Here is an 18,061-nt window from a genome sequence, read left to right as displayed (position 1 = left end):
CTCCCTATTTTACACTTACACTCCACTAGTATTAGTAAACATAAAATTCCTAATATAGTTGCTGCCTAATTAAATCTTAGATTAGCCTAAGTTTGCCTGAAATACTCAGACATATCGAGCTTTAATAGGAAACAGTGTATCATGCAAGATAAATTGTTCCCATTTTTAAATTTATTAACTGTAGCATTAGTTGTATGTTTTTGCCACACCTCTGTGTAATCTAATTAGTGTTAATCACTTCAGTTATCTGGCTTTCAGCATCAATATGCAATAATGAATAATCCAAAATGTACTGCTCTAACATGTGATAATATATAATAAAAATTGGTAACATTAGTTTCCCTAAATGCACAGGCATGCTAGTGTATATTCATAATTAATGTTTTATAGCTGATGTGTAAAGTCAAGGATTATCTAGTTAAATAAGAGTCAAATGCGAAAGTGGGTCATGTGTGGGGCGTGTATACACTGGAGAAGAAGATGTGAGAGAGAAGATATTTTAAGGAGGATGTTAGCCAGGCTTAACATGAGCCTTTCAAATAAGTAAATGATGTGGTGGGGACCTACCACAGTGAGCCAATGTGAGCCAAGTTTGTTTGAGGTGCCAGGTGTAAGAGAAATGATAATGGGAGAATTGCTGATTAAAACTTTGTATAGAAAGGGGTTTATTAATAGAGTACAGTCCTCCTCACAAATCCTTGATATTATTGGGTTCTTTCAGTTGATAGTACACTAGTTTTGTTAAGCATAGTTCAAATTTCCAGGAATTATACACACACATAACCTACTGATACTGTTTAGTTTTGCTTTTCTGCTACATAAGTTATTCCCAATTTCTTTTGTCTCCGTTTATTGTTTAAACATAACACTTACTTTTAACCTAACCATGGTTCCAGTGAATAAAAAATGCTTTACCTAAAGCTATGTAAAGCACCTACAGTACATTATCATTAACATAAAAATTTGACTGAAACCTGTCAGAGTTGCCATGAAGCTCAGTCTCATGAAGCAGGAGCTGTACTTATTGATGCAACTAATATCCAGCACTCACGAAGAAAGCTTATTTTGCCTATCTGCCAATTGATCATGTTTGCTTTAAAAACAATACTCATGCATAGTATGTTCAAATACTCCAGAATAGATAATATTTTGTATATTTTACCGAGCAGTTAAACAGGAAATTATGAAGAGGATATGGTAAACAAATACCATTCTCTATAACATGTGGTGAAGCATTTTAGAAAACAGAGGAGTATAGCTAGGGCTAACTTTATGATATACACTTTGGTATATACCATAAACATGAAACAAAAAGTTATTTTCTCTCTATAGATTATCTTTTACAACAGCTTGTATGTGTAGGGAGCCATAGGATAACCAAAAAAACTAACGTGAAAGCATTTCCCTAGTACCTGGCTTCAAGTGCAGCTTGCATATGATTTTAATAAACATTAGATTCCCAGCCAGAGGAGTGAAACAGTGGGTGTGTTTCTTGCACACCTGACTGTCTATGTTTACCACATCTGTAAGCCAGGTACCTGGGTGATGAAACTAGTGTGGGGTGTTATCCTGGGACATGACCTGATTTTTCTTAAAGAAAATACTACTATATGTGACTTTCTATGCACAGTAGTATGTCACTTTGATGTCCAGCTAAGCCCTGTATACCTTGTGCATGTAAATTAACTGGTAAATAAAGGTATTATTATTATTATTATTGTGTGTGTGTGTGTGTTATTATTATTATTATTATTATTATATTATTATTATTATTTTCTCAGTTGTTTATTGGGTTATCTTATTCAAACACGGACAATGTATGATGGAAAGATACTTCTTCACGTACACCAAAAATGAAAGAAATCAGACCATAAATAGCGGAGTTCACTTCTCAGCCATTAGCGGCCGCTTAGCGGTATATTTTTGTATGGTTGTTGTGGTTATATTCTCATTTTTTCGGTTTAATTTGATAGAATGAAAGATATATTACAGAAATAGATATGATTTTGATTGCTTTCATGAAGAAAAGTACCTTGAAATTGCGCTCACAGTACCGAAAATGTTCTATTCTTTAGCGAAGCTCAAGAGTAAACAATACCTGTCCACCTGTCAGTCCAAATTCCAGTACGGAGTCAAGAATGGATTGACATTATTTATACAATTATTACAATAATGCAGCAGTCTGCATAACAGTAAATCTTCCATTTTTTTGTGAATAAAAATTCCAAATGGCAAGCAAGAGTAATATAAGCCGTGACTAATGAACAGAGAAAATGTTATTTTAGTGCCAGGAATGTCTGCATTATTTATTCTGGACACTATTTCGAAATTGGCATCTGTTGAAATTTGTGTGAAATTGGCCAAATTGCAAATTTCTGACCACTTTATTGGGTAGTTGAAATAAGTAAATGGGCGGTTTCTTGTACTCAGTTGACAGACTAGAAGTAAATAAGTTTATTCAGGTATACACAAATACAGTTACATAGATTATCATACATAGCAGTGTATGTATAGAGAACCTAGGATAACCCAGAAAAGTCAAAGTGACTTATTTCCAGTACCTGGCTTGGGCTTGCCATATATGATTTTTGGTAACTATTTTTTTTTCTCGGTTGTTTGTTGGGCTATCTCATTGAAACTTGGACAATGTATGATGGAAAGATGCTTCTTAATGTATAACAAAATTAAAAAAGACGGACGATAAATAAGGGGGTTCACTTCTCAGCCATTAGCTGCCTCTTTGCAGTATGTTTTCGTATGGTTTATATGGTTGTATTCTCGTTTTTTTGGACTCATTTGATAGAATGGAAGATATATCACAAAAATAGACATGATTTTGATTGCTTTCATGATGAAAAGTACCTTGAAATTGAGCTCAAGGAAGAGGAAATGTTCAATTTTTGCCGATGTTCAATGAACGATGTAAGTCAAGTTGGCTAATTTTATTAAGTGTATTCTAACCTAACCACTCTGTAATCCGGCAAACTCAGTAATCCGGCACACTACAGGTCCCAATGATGCCGGATTTGTGAGGGAGGACTGTAATACATATTTAAAGAAAAAGAGGATAAGCATATAAGATATGATGTAGGGCATAATGACAATAGTTTGTTGGACTATGTATTGGTAGATAAAAGACTGTTGAGTAGACTTCAGGATGTACATGTTTATAAAGAGGCCACAGATATATCACATTACTTTTTAGTTGTAGCTACACTGAAAGTAAAAGGTAGATGAGATACAAGGAAAATAGGAGCAGCAAGTAAGAGAGAGGTGATAATTTATAAACGAAAAGAGGAGGCAGTTATGGTAAGATAAAAACAACTATTGGAGGATAGATGGGCTAGTGAGAGTATAGACAATGGGGTCGAAGATGTATGGGGTAGGTTTATTGTAGTGTTAGAGTGTTCAGCAGAAGTTTGTGGTTACAGGAAAGTGGGTGCAGGAGGGAGGAAGAGCAATTGGTGGAATGATGTAAAGAGTAGTAAGGGAGAAAAAGTTAGCATATGAGAGGTTTTTACAAAGCAGAAGTGATGCAAGGAGGGAAGAGTATATCGAGAGAAAAAGAGAGGTTAGGATAGTGGTGAAACAATGCAAAAAGAGAGCAAATGAGAGAGTGGGTGAGATGTTATCAACAAATTTTGTTGAAAATAAGAAAAAGTTTTGGAATGAGATTAATAAGTTGAGGAAGCTTATGGAACAAATAGATTTGACAGTTAAAAATAGGATAGGAGAGTTATTAAATGGAGAGTTAGGGGTATCAAGAAGATGGAGGGAATATTTTGAGGAATTGTTAAATGTTGATGAAGATAAGAAAGCTGTGATTTCATGTATAGGGCAAGGAGGAATAACATCTTGAAGGAGTGAGGAAGAGCCAGTTGTGAGTGTAGGGAAAGTTCATTAGGCAGTGGGTAGAATCAAAGGGGGTAAGGCAGCTGGCATTGATGGGATAAAGATAGAAATGTTAAAATCAGGTGGGGATATAGTTTTGGAGTGGTTGGTGCTATTATTTAATAAATGTGTGGAAGAGGGTAAGGTACCAAGGGATTGGGAGAAAGTGTGCATAATTCCTTTGTATAAAAGCAAAGGGGACAAAAGAGAATGCAAAAATTATAGGGGAATAAGTCTGTTGAGTATAGCTGGTAAAGTGTATGGCAGAATTATTATTGAAAGAATTAAGAGTAAGATGGAGAGTAAGATAGCAGATGAACAAGGGGGCTTCAGGAAAGGTAGGGGGTGTGTGGACCAGGTGTTTACAGTGAAACACATAAGTGAACAGAATTTAGATAAGAGTTAAAAAGGTTTTTGTGGCATTTATGGATTTGGAAAAACCATATGACAGGGCGGATAGGGGGGCAATGTGGCAGATGTTGCAGGTGTATGGAATAGGAGGTAGGTTACTGAAAGCAGTGAAGAGTTTTTATGAGGATAGTGAGGCTCAGAGTAGGAGAGAGATTATTTCCCAGTAAAAGTAGGCCTTAGACAAGGATGTGTGATGTCACCGTGGTTGTTCAATATATTTATAGATGGGGTTGCAAGAGAAGTGAATGCGCGGGTCTTGGCAAGAGGTGTGGGGTTAAAAGAAAAAGAATCAAACAAAGTGGGAGCTGTCACAGTTGCTCTTTACTGAGGACACTGTTCTTTTGGGAGATTCTGAAGAGAAGTTGCAGAGGTTGGTGGATGAGTCTGGTAGGGTATGTAAAAGAAGAAAATTAAAAGTGAAAATAGGAAAAAGTAAGGTGATGAGGATAACAAAAAGATTAGGTGATGAAAGATTGGATATCAGATTGGAGGGAGATAATATGGAGGAGGTGAATATATTCAGATACAGTAGACCCTCAGTTATCAGCTGTAATCTGTTCCAGAAGGTCAGCCTAAAACCAAAAAGGCCAAAAATTTAAATAATATTTCCCATAAGAATTAATGTAAATCCAATTAATCCATTTCAGACATCCAAAAATATTAGTAAAAAGTACATTTTTCCAAGATTAACTATAGTTTTACATACAGAAAACAATGAGTACATTCATTACTTACCTTAAAATATTTGCAGTCTTAATGTAGGGCAAGAGGTGAGTAATATTTATTTGTAAGAAGTCAGTGTAGGCAGCAGCAGTAGATGTAGGTACAGTACACGTATGTAGCCCCCCCCCCCTGGGCTACACTACACAGCCATATTTTTACCATATTCATTGAGTTTAATCGTTTCAAACAACTAAACGAAGGGAGAAGTAATGAATAATTCATGCCGAGAATTGTAAACAAACACATATGATGGACAGTTACTGGGCGAGAAGCCAGATTCACAGTTTTCTCTAATTCTGAATCAGAGAAAACGTAATGTTTACTCTACACACGACTCTCCACTCGACAGCATATAAACGTTGCATGTTTATATGCTATGTTTATATGCTATATGCTATGTAACGTGTTTCTTATATAATTTTCAAGAAAATATCATATATGGATTAATGAAAATGTCTATATTAACCTAAAGTAAGACTTTTAATGTGCCCAAGAATGATTACTATTAAACATACATCCCATATAAACATTGCTACACTCCCTGCCTTCCTGCTACACTCCCTGCATGCCTGCTACACTCCCTGCCTTCCTGCTACACTCCCTGCATGCCTGCTACAATCCTTGCCTCTATGCCTCCCTGCCTTGACTTCTATTGTGTTTCTCACTTTCTTTACCAAAGGAACTTTACTAGGAACTTTCTTTGGGACCATGGTTACTTATTTCACAGTTGCACGTAATCAATACCACCAAAAGCAATGGATTATAGCAAAATGTTTGGATGAATGAGCAGAAGCTTCCTCACTCACACAGAGACACAGCCACACTGACTCAAGAACACGCGAGCGGCTGGCAGTAGACGCATCCAATACAGCCGATAAGTGAAATAACAGCCGATAACCGGAAGCCAAAAAAACAGCCGATAACCGAGTTGGCCGAGCCAACCGACATGTAATCATCAGTTAACTTGCCAGAATGGATGTTGGAGGATGGCTTCTCTGCTGGATTAAAGGCTACCTGTCCAACAGAAAATCGTCTGTGTTGTTCCAGGGACATAGAAGTGTAACTAAAGACTTTGAATTAGGAACCCCACAGGGAGGTGTGCTCAGTCCCACACTGTTCAATATTATAATTAATGCATTACTTAATGATATGCCTAGTCAGCCCCATCATTATGTGATTAGTTTTGCTGATGATATAATGATTCACACCACCGGATTCTCCAACACCCAAAACATTCTTAATCATGTGCTAGCCTCGTGTCAGGACCTGGGGTTGATAATCTCTATTGATAAAACAAAGATACTCAATAGGCATCCTCCTAGACAGAGAGGCACAGTTCGTCAGATCCAATTGCATGATGGGTCTCTTCTAGAATATGTAAACAGATACAGGTATCTAGGCTTTGAGGTTCCACTACTTGGACCTGTTGTAACAAGACTTTGTCGCCAATACAAAGAAAGACTAAGAGCACTTAGAGTTGTGGCTGGGTTTCACCCCAGGTATGGTGCTAATGTTAAAATTGTGAAAATGATGTATCTTGCCTATAATAGATCATTGGTTGATTATGCTGCACCACTACTTGCTCTTGTGTCTGACTGGAAGCTTGGAGGGCTGGAAAAACTACAGAACGAAGCAATGAGGATCATTTTAGGATACCCTCGTACTGCCAAAATTTTAAATATGCAAAAAGAACTTGATATTCCAAGCATCAGAGATCGTGTTACTGAAAGAAATATCCTAAATGGGGTTAATATAGGCAAGCCCATTCAAACCCCTGCACAGAAGCCCTCCAAACTTTCCTCAGCACTGGTGAACACTCCTCCAGATGGATCGAAAAAACTGGAACCGACCTCCGCATGAATCAGATACATGATCTATGTCAAGTAAGGCAACAGCGGCACTTCTCCGCTCCATGGAATATTACCCCATTCCAAACTACCATTCCTCCATTTCCCCCCAAACTACTTCTTAAATCACAACCAAAACTTCGCCTTGAAGCCAAACATGATGGTTCTGTTCACCAATCCACTGGTGCAGCTGGTAGTGCTGCTGTTGTCGTACAGAGAGATGGCTCTCTTAAAGAAATTGGAGCACGCATCAATAATTGGGCCTCTACCCATCAGACAGAACTGTTTGCCATACTCCTTGCACTGAAGTGCATCTATGTATCTAAGATTGACAGTTTAATTGTAACTGATTCTCTGTCATCCATAAATGCTCTCAACTCATTAAGCATAAATTGTGGCATGCTTGTGTCAGAAGCCAGACACAGGTATGGTAAGATTGTGGACAGTGGAGTCAGAGTGCACATGCTGTGGGTTCCATCTCACATTGGTCTTCAGATGCATGATAGAACTGATAAATTGGCTAAGCTGTATGCTTTCAAAGAGGGAGTAAATTACAATCTTGGCTTGTCAGGTAGTAGTTTGAGAACAATAATAGGAAAAGAACTTCAACTGAATTTTATTGACTTAAGACTCAGGGAGATTGACACCAGTGAGTCCATCTATCATCATTCTATCATGCAGGAGGAGCCACATGTCTATAGTGCATCCAACAAAATAAGCAGACTCTTGGATGTCACTACCGCCCAGCTCCAGCTGGGTTACAAGTATCTTTGGCAGGTTAAATCACCACCACCAGATGTAGACCAAACGAAATGCAAACTTTGCCAGATGGACTATTGTCACACCCTGCGTCATTATGTACTGGAGTGCGATAAAATTAATGAATTTAGAAACAACTCACTCAGAAGTGTTCAAGAAATAGCAAAGTATTTTATCCACAGTGGTATATTACAGACCATTCTGGAGAAAATGTTATCGTGTCTCCCCTGACCCTTCACTGTCCTCCAGGTATCGTCAGTCCATTTCCCTCAACCAACCTCATATGCGACATTCCCCTGGGCTCTGGGACTAGCCTTATTGCAAACCTTACGTACTTTCTCTAACATGCAGCGTGCTGGACAGTGTGGAGTTCCAGACGCTGGTGCCATACTCGAAATATGGGCTTTAACATACACAGTATACAGTGTCTTGAATGATTCCTTGTTAAGGTATCGGAGCGCTATTCTCAGGTTTGCCAGGCGTTAAGTATGCAGCGATTATTTAGTTGATGACAATACTTGCCTCGACGACATGCTCAGTGTTATGGTCACTTTAGGTCTTTCCCCTATACAGAGTGAGGTCTATGAGTCACTGCAGCCACTAACCTACTCTTCTGTCTGGGATCTTCTTGCCTCTTTAATCTTCATGTTTTCATTAGCTGGATTAGATTAAAGCAATTACTCTGAACATCTCCAACCTATCCAGAGATCTCTTTGATCCTGCTATAAATATCTTATCTGATTTAATTCTATGTCAACTTCACATCATCCTGTTCAGGTTATTCAGAAGTCTATTCATTACTATCATGTCGTTCACACTTATATCAAAAACAACCACTAGTCCTAGAACATTGCACCAATAACTCATGCAGTTGTGACCATGTGGAAGTGTGATTGGTCATTACTCTGGAACTGTTCATGATTGTACCATGTATAAATGTAAGTAACCATTCTTACAGGATTCATTACCTTTGTACCTAGTTCAGCTATCAAAACTTTGGGGCCCAGTCCGGGACCCATTACATACCTCTGTAATCTGTAAATACCTTTGTAACATCATAACTTTGTGACTAGACCTGCCTGGAGTTCATTACCTTTGTAAATTGAGAGTTCATTACCTCTGTAACTTGCTCAGCTATCAAAACTCTGAGTCCAGTCCTGGACCAATTATGTGCCTCATAATCTTTTGATTACCTTTAGAGATGGAGTGTAGGGTGCATAATAAACATATTAAACTAACTAACTAACGATAAACAGAATGGCCCGATAACCAAGGATCAGTGTATTTAAGAATTGACTTGTCAGCAGATGGGTATATGAAGATGAGGTTAATTACAAATTGATGAGGGGAAATGGTGAGTGGTGCACTTAAGGTCTGTGGAGACAAGAACTTCATGTGAGGTAGTGAGTTTACTTATCACGCGGGTTGGGGTTCCAGGCTTTGCTTGAGAAAGCAACATCGCGGAGACCAGAACTCCATTTTCCCATTTATAAATGCATATAAATACCAGACAACAGAGTTTACACTAAATTATATTAAGTTAATAATAGGGCTAGGTATTAAAACACACAAAGTAAAGTACAGTCTGATAAATTCATTACTTATCTTAGTATTTGTAATCTTAATGTAGGGAGACAGGTGAGTAGTACTCATTTGTGCAGGAAGTCAGGTGCAGGTAGCCCAGGTGTAGGTAGCACTGGCTCCCCTCCTCATATAATATACGATGTTTAAAAGCGGCCCAGAGAAATTGAAATGCGCACAATTACCTCGTGTTGCAACCCAAATATGTGTAGTCTTAATATGGGAGAGGGAGGGTGAGGTGGTATTTGTTTGACATGAGGTCACGGTGTGGGTGTTGGTGAGTTGTGGCCTGGGTTTCACACCTGCCGACCATGACAAACCACCAGGCCCGGTGGCCTGAGTGGCTAAATTCCTGACCACACACGGGGTCGGGTTAATTCCTGGCGAAGTTTGGGAGAGAAAGCGTTTTGACCACGTTTCATGCTTACACCTGTTGTACCATTCACTAGCAGCAGACAGGTATGCCTGGGTGTTAGTGGAAACTGGTGTGTGGGTCGCATCCTGAGGACAAGATTGAGACTATGGGAAATAAGTTAGACAGTCACCTCGATGACACACTGACTTTCTTGGGTTATCTGGGTGTTCTAACGAGATTAAAATCAGACAAAAATTTTATCTTATCTTATCTTATCTGACATGCCCTTGTTCACTGGAATTTAATCATTTGCTGAACAACTGCCTTTGGATGCCATCATATGCGTGAAGGTAAGTAATGAATAATTCATGCTAGGAAGTGTAAACAAAAAGCGGAGTGGAAATTAACACAGAACCAACATAGATTGTGCATGTTTCTCTGATGTTTGAACAGAGAAAAGCATGTGTCCTCACCCAGCTCCACAGTATTAATATCAGAGCATATAAAATACAGTAAATGCCAGACTAACAAGTTTTACTAACCTGTTAAATTGTAGCAAATAAACATTAAAACACAAAAAAGATGAATTTACACAAGGCCATATTACTTACCTTAAAATATTAATATTTATATTGTGAAGGTGGGTGGCAGAGTGTTTATTGAATCACATCAAAATGCTTTTCCATCAATCTATCTAACAACGCAGCAAGCCCGACTTCTCTTTTATTACAGCTAACCTTAAGCGTGCGTGTTGTCAGTGGTTATTAGTTATGGAAGAGATAAACTGAAGCGAGATACAAGTTGAGACAATGTAGGCACAAACTAGACGGGTAATTGATCCTTGGTCGAGAGCGAGCAAATGCGTGTAATTGTGTGTCTACTTTAGTTCATTCACATCCATTTGTAAAGGTTTGTAAAACATTTACCTCAATATTTTTATTTTTAATAATAATTACCTCACAATGTAAATATAACACATTATTGTACAGAGTTGTACAAGTTAGTTCAGAATAAACAAGCAACTTTTTACACCATTTTTTTGAAGTGAACAAGATAATAATATTAATAATAATCCATAATAATAATAATAATAATAATAAAATATTATTATTAGTAGTAGTAGTATTAATAATAATAATAATAATAATAATAATAATATTATTGTAGTAGCCAATGTATTATTATTATTATTGTGTATTATTATTATTATTATTATTAATTGTTATTATTTATTATAAAAGCACTAAACCCACAGGGTCAGTGGTGCTATACATAAGAAAGAACTCTACGAAAAAGATATTTTCTGATTTTCCCCAGTGTTTGAAAGCTAGAGAAACGTAATTCTTCCATGCCTACACAGCTAAAAGCATGAAGCAAAATCTCATATTTACACATCAATTTTTATTCACATAGTGTATGTATCATGTTTTATATGCTATGTAATGGGTGGTTTCATATATGGTTTTGAGGAAAATATAGATGGATTAATGAAAATGCCACTATATTAATGTGCATCTAAGACATTTAGTGTGCAAGTGATTATTCATATGTAGTATTGGCATCATGAGTAGGGCTGCGATTTGTGCGGCACCTGCACACAACTTTTGATATGTGAAATATATTTAGAGTACACTGGAGGTACACATAAGTATAATTATCAGAGTACATATAAAGTATGCAGTAACTAAACACCGAAATTTTAGAAGGGTTTCTATTTTGTGTATCTAGATGTAATTCGCGGAAGAAGTATAAATAAGCCGGTGGGGGCACGTATTTTAAAAGACAACGCATTATGCAATTACGGTCATAATTTGACACATTATAACATGCGTGAGCACCGTAAATGAAAATCATATATTGAGCCATATAACTATGGTTAGCCTGTACTTTATATGGGTGTGAAGCATGGAGTGGTGGACTGCTGCTGCAAGAAAAAGTTGGAGCAGTGGGGAAATGTATGTCATGTCTGAGAGACAATGTGTGGTGTGAATATAGTCTTGAAGGTCATAGTTTGGAAATTTGGAGAGGAGGTGCAGGATTACTAAACACTATTATCCAGAGAGGCCCAGTGGTTCAAACATACAGAAGTACAGAATAAAATAGAATGATGTTGGGAGTGTATATACAGTGGAACCTCTGTTCTTGAAATAATCTGTCTGAGTTTTCTAAATATGTGATCGATGGGTCAATTTTACTTCTACATGAGCTCACAAAAATTTGATAAGCGGCAGACCTCAAAACCAGGTTCCTTTGACACTGGTGAGGGCTCTTGCTCTCGAGAATTGTATCTCATTTGTTGTTGGACTATCTTATTGAAACTTTAGGCGTGTATGATGGAAAGATGCTTTATACTTGTTACATCAAAAATGAAAATCTAAGCATAAATAATAAATTCACTTTTCAGCAGTGTACCTTAGCGGTATTTTGAATGAAACTTATGGTTGTATTCTCGTTTTTCTGGTCTCATTTGATGAATGGAAGATATGTTGCAAATAGATATGATTTTGTTGCTTTAAGACAAAGTGCATAAATGAAGCTCAACCTAGGAGAAATGGTCCATTTAGCATTCTTTCCGGAAGTAAACATGTGATGTCACTTTGTCCATTCCAATATGAGAATATCCACTGAATTTTGTTGACCTAAAGAAAAGCTTTTTGACACATTAGACCCTGACATCCTACTCCTGAAAGCGCATTATTCGGTATAAGGGCCAAATAAGCGCTTATTTCAAATCTTACCTTACTAATAGGTATCAGTATGTCACCATTAAAGACACAGCATCAACAACATGGCCGCCAGTACTGGGTTCCGCGGAAGTGTCAGCCCAGTGCCACACTCTTCCTCGCCTTAAGTATTGAATCTTCCAAAGTGTAATACCTTTTGTGACACGACCATAATCTTATACCTCAGCACCATTGTTAACGAGAACCAGTCAAAAATATCGACTTGGATGACAGCCAATAAACTTACGCTTAACACTGACCGACCTACATATTATGTTTGGTGAGCAGGAATCATAAATTAACATTAAGATTGACAACACTCTAATTACACCAGACATAATGGGGTGAAATTCTAGGCCTATACCTTGACAACAACCTGAATTTCAGCTTTCATATCAACATAACCAAAAAGTATTAAAGCAGTTTGGGATCCTCTCCAAGATCACGATCTTTCATTGCCACAAAATGCCCTTCTCACACTATACCTCATATTTTATCCATACCCCTCACCTATGCTATTTGTGTGAAGAGGACCAACTGCAGCAACACCTAAAGCCAATAATAACCCAACAAAGCCTGCAGTAAGATAATGCCGATCCATCCCTGGCAACACACCCCCCACTCTTCATAGATCTAACTGCTCCCTGTTCAGGTACATCCACCTTACTGCTGTGCAATCTCCACATCTGGGACCTTAAATTGTGTAACCTTGACCTAGCGACTTTCTTCAGTGGTTGTGGCCATTTTAGGCATAACACCAGACACAAACATCTCTACGACATTCCCTGTGTCCGACTAAGCCTTTACAAAAAATTCAGTAACATGTCAAAGGCCTAAAATACAGACACTACCTGAGAACTCTAGAACTGCAGACACATTCATCACCTTTCAAAACTACCATTGAAACATCTTATCTCCCCTGATCACACCCATCAGCTAACTACTGCAATACACCTGGTGAATTCACACTTACTCCCTCACTGTTTGACCATAAACAAGTATTTAATGTCAATCTTAAAATAATGAACCTGTGATACTCCAATACTAGAAACTATGTACTGTGCCAAAACAAAGCATTGTTGCTAAACTCACATTTAATTGTTGTTCATATACATAATATAACTTACCTCATAAATTGTAATATTTTAAAATTAAAATTAAGCAGAATCTGCCGAATGCCTAGCCATGCTAGGTGATCTGTAATTTTATCTGTAATCATTATTTTTACTTACATATAAACCACACCAATAACCAAATTCTGTAAACTCAGCAGTGCTAGTCATATGAAATAAAACTTTTGAATTTGAATTGAATTTGGATGAATTGAATGTGCAGTAGTCAGATGGGTTGACATTATTTTATACAATTATTGCAATAGAATAACAGTAAATCTTATATTTATTGTGTTAATAAAAATTACAAATATTTATGTGAAATAATAATAATATTAATAATAATAATAAAAATATATATAATAATAATATAACAATAACATTACATATAATAATAATAGTATAATAATAATGTTTGCAGTTTAAAGCTGTGAGTGTAAAGCACCCCTTCTGCTTTGAGACATTGATGGAAGTGAATGATAGGTGAAAGTTTTTTTCTTTTTGAACCACCCTGCCTTGGGTGAGAATACGACCAGTCTGATAATAATAAAAAAAATAATATATGTATAATAATAATACACATATATAGCAATGTACTACGTATAATAATTATAATAATGGAGGAGAGAAGTGGCTTCAGATGCGTCACTGGGCCAAGTGTTTACTACAACAGAGGCGGTTGTAGCGCCTCCACCTGTTACATAACGCATATTTTATTCCATTCTGCAAATGTCATATCATGTTTCTACCTGTTATTCATAATTTGTTATGTCATATTAGATGAACTGTGATAGATCAAATAAGCCATATGGAGAAGTGATATTACCAAAATTATTTAAATTACAGGAATTCCACTGGAATGGTTGGTACATTCCAATTAATTAAATGAGGAAAAACTGACTCTGCCAAGCAGAGCAAATCAGTTTAGTGCAGGTCATGTAACGGATGCTTCGTAGTGGGGTTTCCTGCATGTGTCTGTGGTAGAGGAAGAGGCGGGGATAGGGGTGGGCCTGGAAAGGTTGGAGGAGAGAGGTAAAGGAGGTTTTTGTGTGCGAGGCTTTGGACTTCCAGCAAGCATGCAAGAGTATGTATTTATTGCAAGGAGTGAATGGAGACAAATGGTTTTAATATTTGACATGCTGTTGGAATGTAGAAAAAATGCTTTTATTTATGAAGGATTCAGAGAAACTGGCAGGCCGGTTGGAGTCTGGAGATGGGAAGTATGATGTCTACACACTCTGGAGGAGGGTAATTAATGTTGCAGTTTATAACTATGCGGTGACCTTATCTAGCATTCAGTGATATAGAGTGAATGATGATGAAATTTTTCTTTCAGACCACCCCTGCCTTGGCGGAATTGGGCGATGTAAATGTGTGTAAATAAAAAAAATAGCATGTAAACCACACCTTAGCTTTGCAATAAATAAACATTTTTCATTTTCATATGTACATAACAGTGGCATTAACCTAAGTAAATAAATTAAAGGAGATAGACTTGAAGAGGAAAATAATGGATGCCTACTCATGCTAAAGCCATTCTTCATATTATAATCCTTTAGAAAGAGCTGAAGAGACATCTAATGAATAAAGGAGAAATATATGAATAGGAGAGAAAATTATTCTTATATTGTTAAAATGGTAGCAATATTGTACCATATTGTTAATATGGTAACCAAATGCCTGTATATTCAGTTTAAATGAATTTCATGTTAAAAATTAAGATATATCAAATTTATCTATGAACCTATGTAAATTAATAGTTACCATAATATTAGGTTTCATTACCTTTGTACTTAACTTCCAGGTATCAAACTTTAGGTCAGTCCCTGGACCAGTAACCTGCCTCTGTAATCTTTGACTAAAACCCGGGATGGAATTATGGAAGTACACAATAAAGATATTAAACTGAACATAATATAAATAAGTACCTAATACTTTAATATGATCCTCTCTTTGTCTTCAAATAAAATAACTCTGTTTAACATAGATAATTTTGTTAGGATCTATAAGCAGATAGTTAGCCACACAGGATAACTTAAGAAGAGATGAGTGTGTCATCAAGGGACTGTCTCATTTCATTACTGGCTCCTCAATCTCGAAACACTCTTCAGTACACCTTCATTTCTATCTAGGCTGGAATATTGCTGCTACGAACAGCACCTTTCAGAGCACGTAAATTGCTGACCTAGAAAATGTACAGAAGAACCTTCACGTATGTGGAGATAAAATATAAATGTAGGAGGCTTGCTTGGAGAGTTTCCTGAATCTGTACTCCCCCTGGAATCTGGCAGAGATGCATGGATTATACACCTGGAAAGTCACAGGGGACTAGTACCAAACACTGAAATCACTCCCAACAAAGCAAAGGCTAAGAGCAGACAATGCAACATCCCCTGACGAAAGCAGAGATTAATCACTATGCTAGAACAACACAATAAGTGTCAGGGCCCAAGACTGTTCAACTGCCTCCCAGCACACATAGGGAATTACCAATAGACCCTGGCTGTCTTCAAGCAGGCACTGGACAAGCACCTAAAGTCTGTACCTGACCAGCGGCGCTGTGGTTAGATCGTTGGATTGTGTGCAGACAGCAGTAACAGCCTGGTTGTTCAGGCTCTGATCCACCATGAAGCCTGGTCACAGACCGGGCTGCAAGAGTGTTGACCGGAACTCTCTCCAGGTAAACTCAGGATGCAACCCACACCAGCTCACTAACACCCAGGTAACTACTTGCTCGCTAGGTGAGCGGGACAACAGGTATAAGGAAATGCACCAATGTTTCCAGCCTTGCCAGGCCATGGGCCTCCTTATTCCTAATATAACTTACTTTGTAACTATTTTACAGTTGAGTTGCATTGTTGTTTTAAAGTTAAAATAATAAGATATTACAAGGACCACATTGGAATTAAGTCACTTTGATTTTTCTGTGTTACTCTGGAGGTTAATGTACATGTTACTATATATGATAATTTATTTAAGTGTATTTATGTGTACTTGTACCTAATTAAACCTATTAACTTGAGGTTGTTCTTGGTTAAATAATGACTTTGTATATGAATGTCTGCCAACATGGTTTTATTAAATAAACCTAAACTTACAACTTAAACCTGCACCACTAACACCTACTGTCCTGAGTACTAACACCTGTTGCTGATGACCTAACATCTGCCACACTAACACCTGCCTGCACTATAACCTGTTCCTCACCACTCCTACTGGCTATATAACCTGTAACCTACACTACACCTGCTGCTGCCTCACTAACACCTGCTGCTGCTGACACTAACACCTGCTGCTGCCTCACCACCTAACACCTACTGCTGCCTGAGTACCTAACACCTGTTGCTGCTGACCTAACACTGTGGACCACCTAACACCTGCTGCTGCTGACCACTAACACCTGAAGATTGGAGACACTTATGCAACCTATGGAATATTTATTTAGGAAATATTTTGCCACACAGTGGTAACACCTGAGCACCTAACACCTGACACAGCCAAGAAGACAAAGATATGATCATGTCTGGCGCCTTAATACACTATATTTCATGGGTCAAACTCTCTCTATGTATCATCTAGCACATGAATGTTGCATTGTAATAAAGGTAGTTGTTACTCACCTGTGTTAGACACCACAGTTGTTACTCACCTGTGTTAGACACCACAGTTGTTACTCACCTGTTAGACACCACAGTTGTTACTCACCTGTGTTAGACACCACAGTTGTTACTCACCTATGTTAGACACCACAGTTGTTACTCACCTGTGTTAGACACCACAAACACTGTTTATTGTTCACTTTATCACAGTCATCCACCAACAACACAAGATGTTGTTGTTGTTGTTGTTTATAGGGCCACTCACAGTGTACGTCGTATCGAACCCTGACTTCCAGTGCTCGGAAAAGGAACCTCGACCAAAGTGGAAGGATATTTGACTAATAACTGCGTATTATATGTCTCTAATACTCCCTGAAGCCAGTAAGAATGCGCAGGTACAGACCAAGATCTCCTAACAGTCTGGAGGGTCAAATCCTTGATGTTAAGAAGTAGAGGCAGGGTTAATGATTGCACTTAATTCTGCCAATCCATAAAATCATTTTATTTCTCAATATTAACCAAATCTGCCAAAACATCTGCTAATTAGTCTTATCATGTGATCTCCTGGCTTTTAATTCTGCCATTCCATAAAATATTACCACCTGCACCATTATTTGTAAGGTAGATTTTGTGTGCAGTTTCAAGTTTATTTTACCAAACCCTACTCACTTTTATCAAGTTTAAATAAGATTGTAAAACAGCTAACCACTATTGTCTAGTTTTAAGTATAGTTACTATTTACTATTATCTAGTTTTAAATAGCTACTCTCTATTAAGATTAGTTTGCCCAAATTGCCTGGGCATGACAGTGGCTATCTTTGTACTTAGCAAATCAAAATTGTAATTACACATTGTAACCTTTACAAAGAAATAAATTTTATTTTGCTTTACTTTACCCCAAACGTGCACAAGGCCACACAGAGAATAGTTTGTGCAGAGTGGTAACGTGTGCACCACAGTAGGAAGTGTTCGTGCAGAGTGGTAACGTGTGCACCACAGTAGGAAGTGTTCGTGCAGAGTGGTAACGTGAGCACCACAGTAGGAAGTGTTCGTGCAGAGT

Source organism: Cherax quadricarinatus, unplaced genomic scaffold (assembly GCF_038502225.1).
Source record: "Cherax quadricarinatus isolate ZL_2023a unplaced genomic scaffold, ASM3850222v1 Contig234, whole genome shotgun sequence".
NCBI lineage: Eukaryota > Metazoa > Arthropoda > Malacostraca > Decapoda > Parastacidae > Cherax > Cherax quadricarinatus.
Note: the sequence above shows the minus strand (reverse complement) of the source record.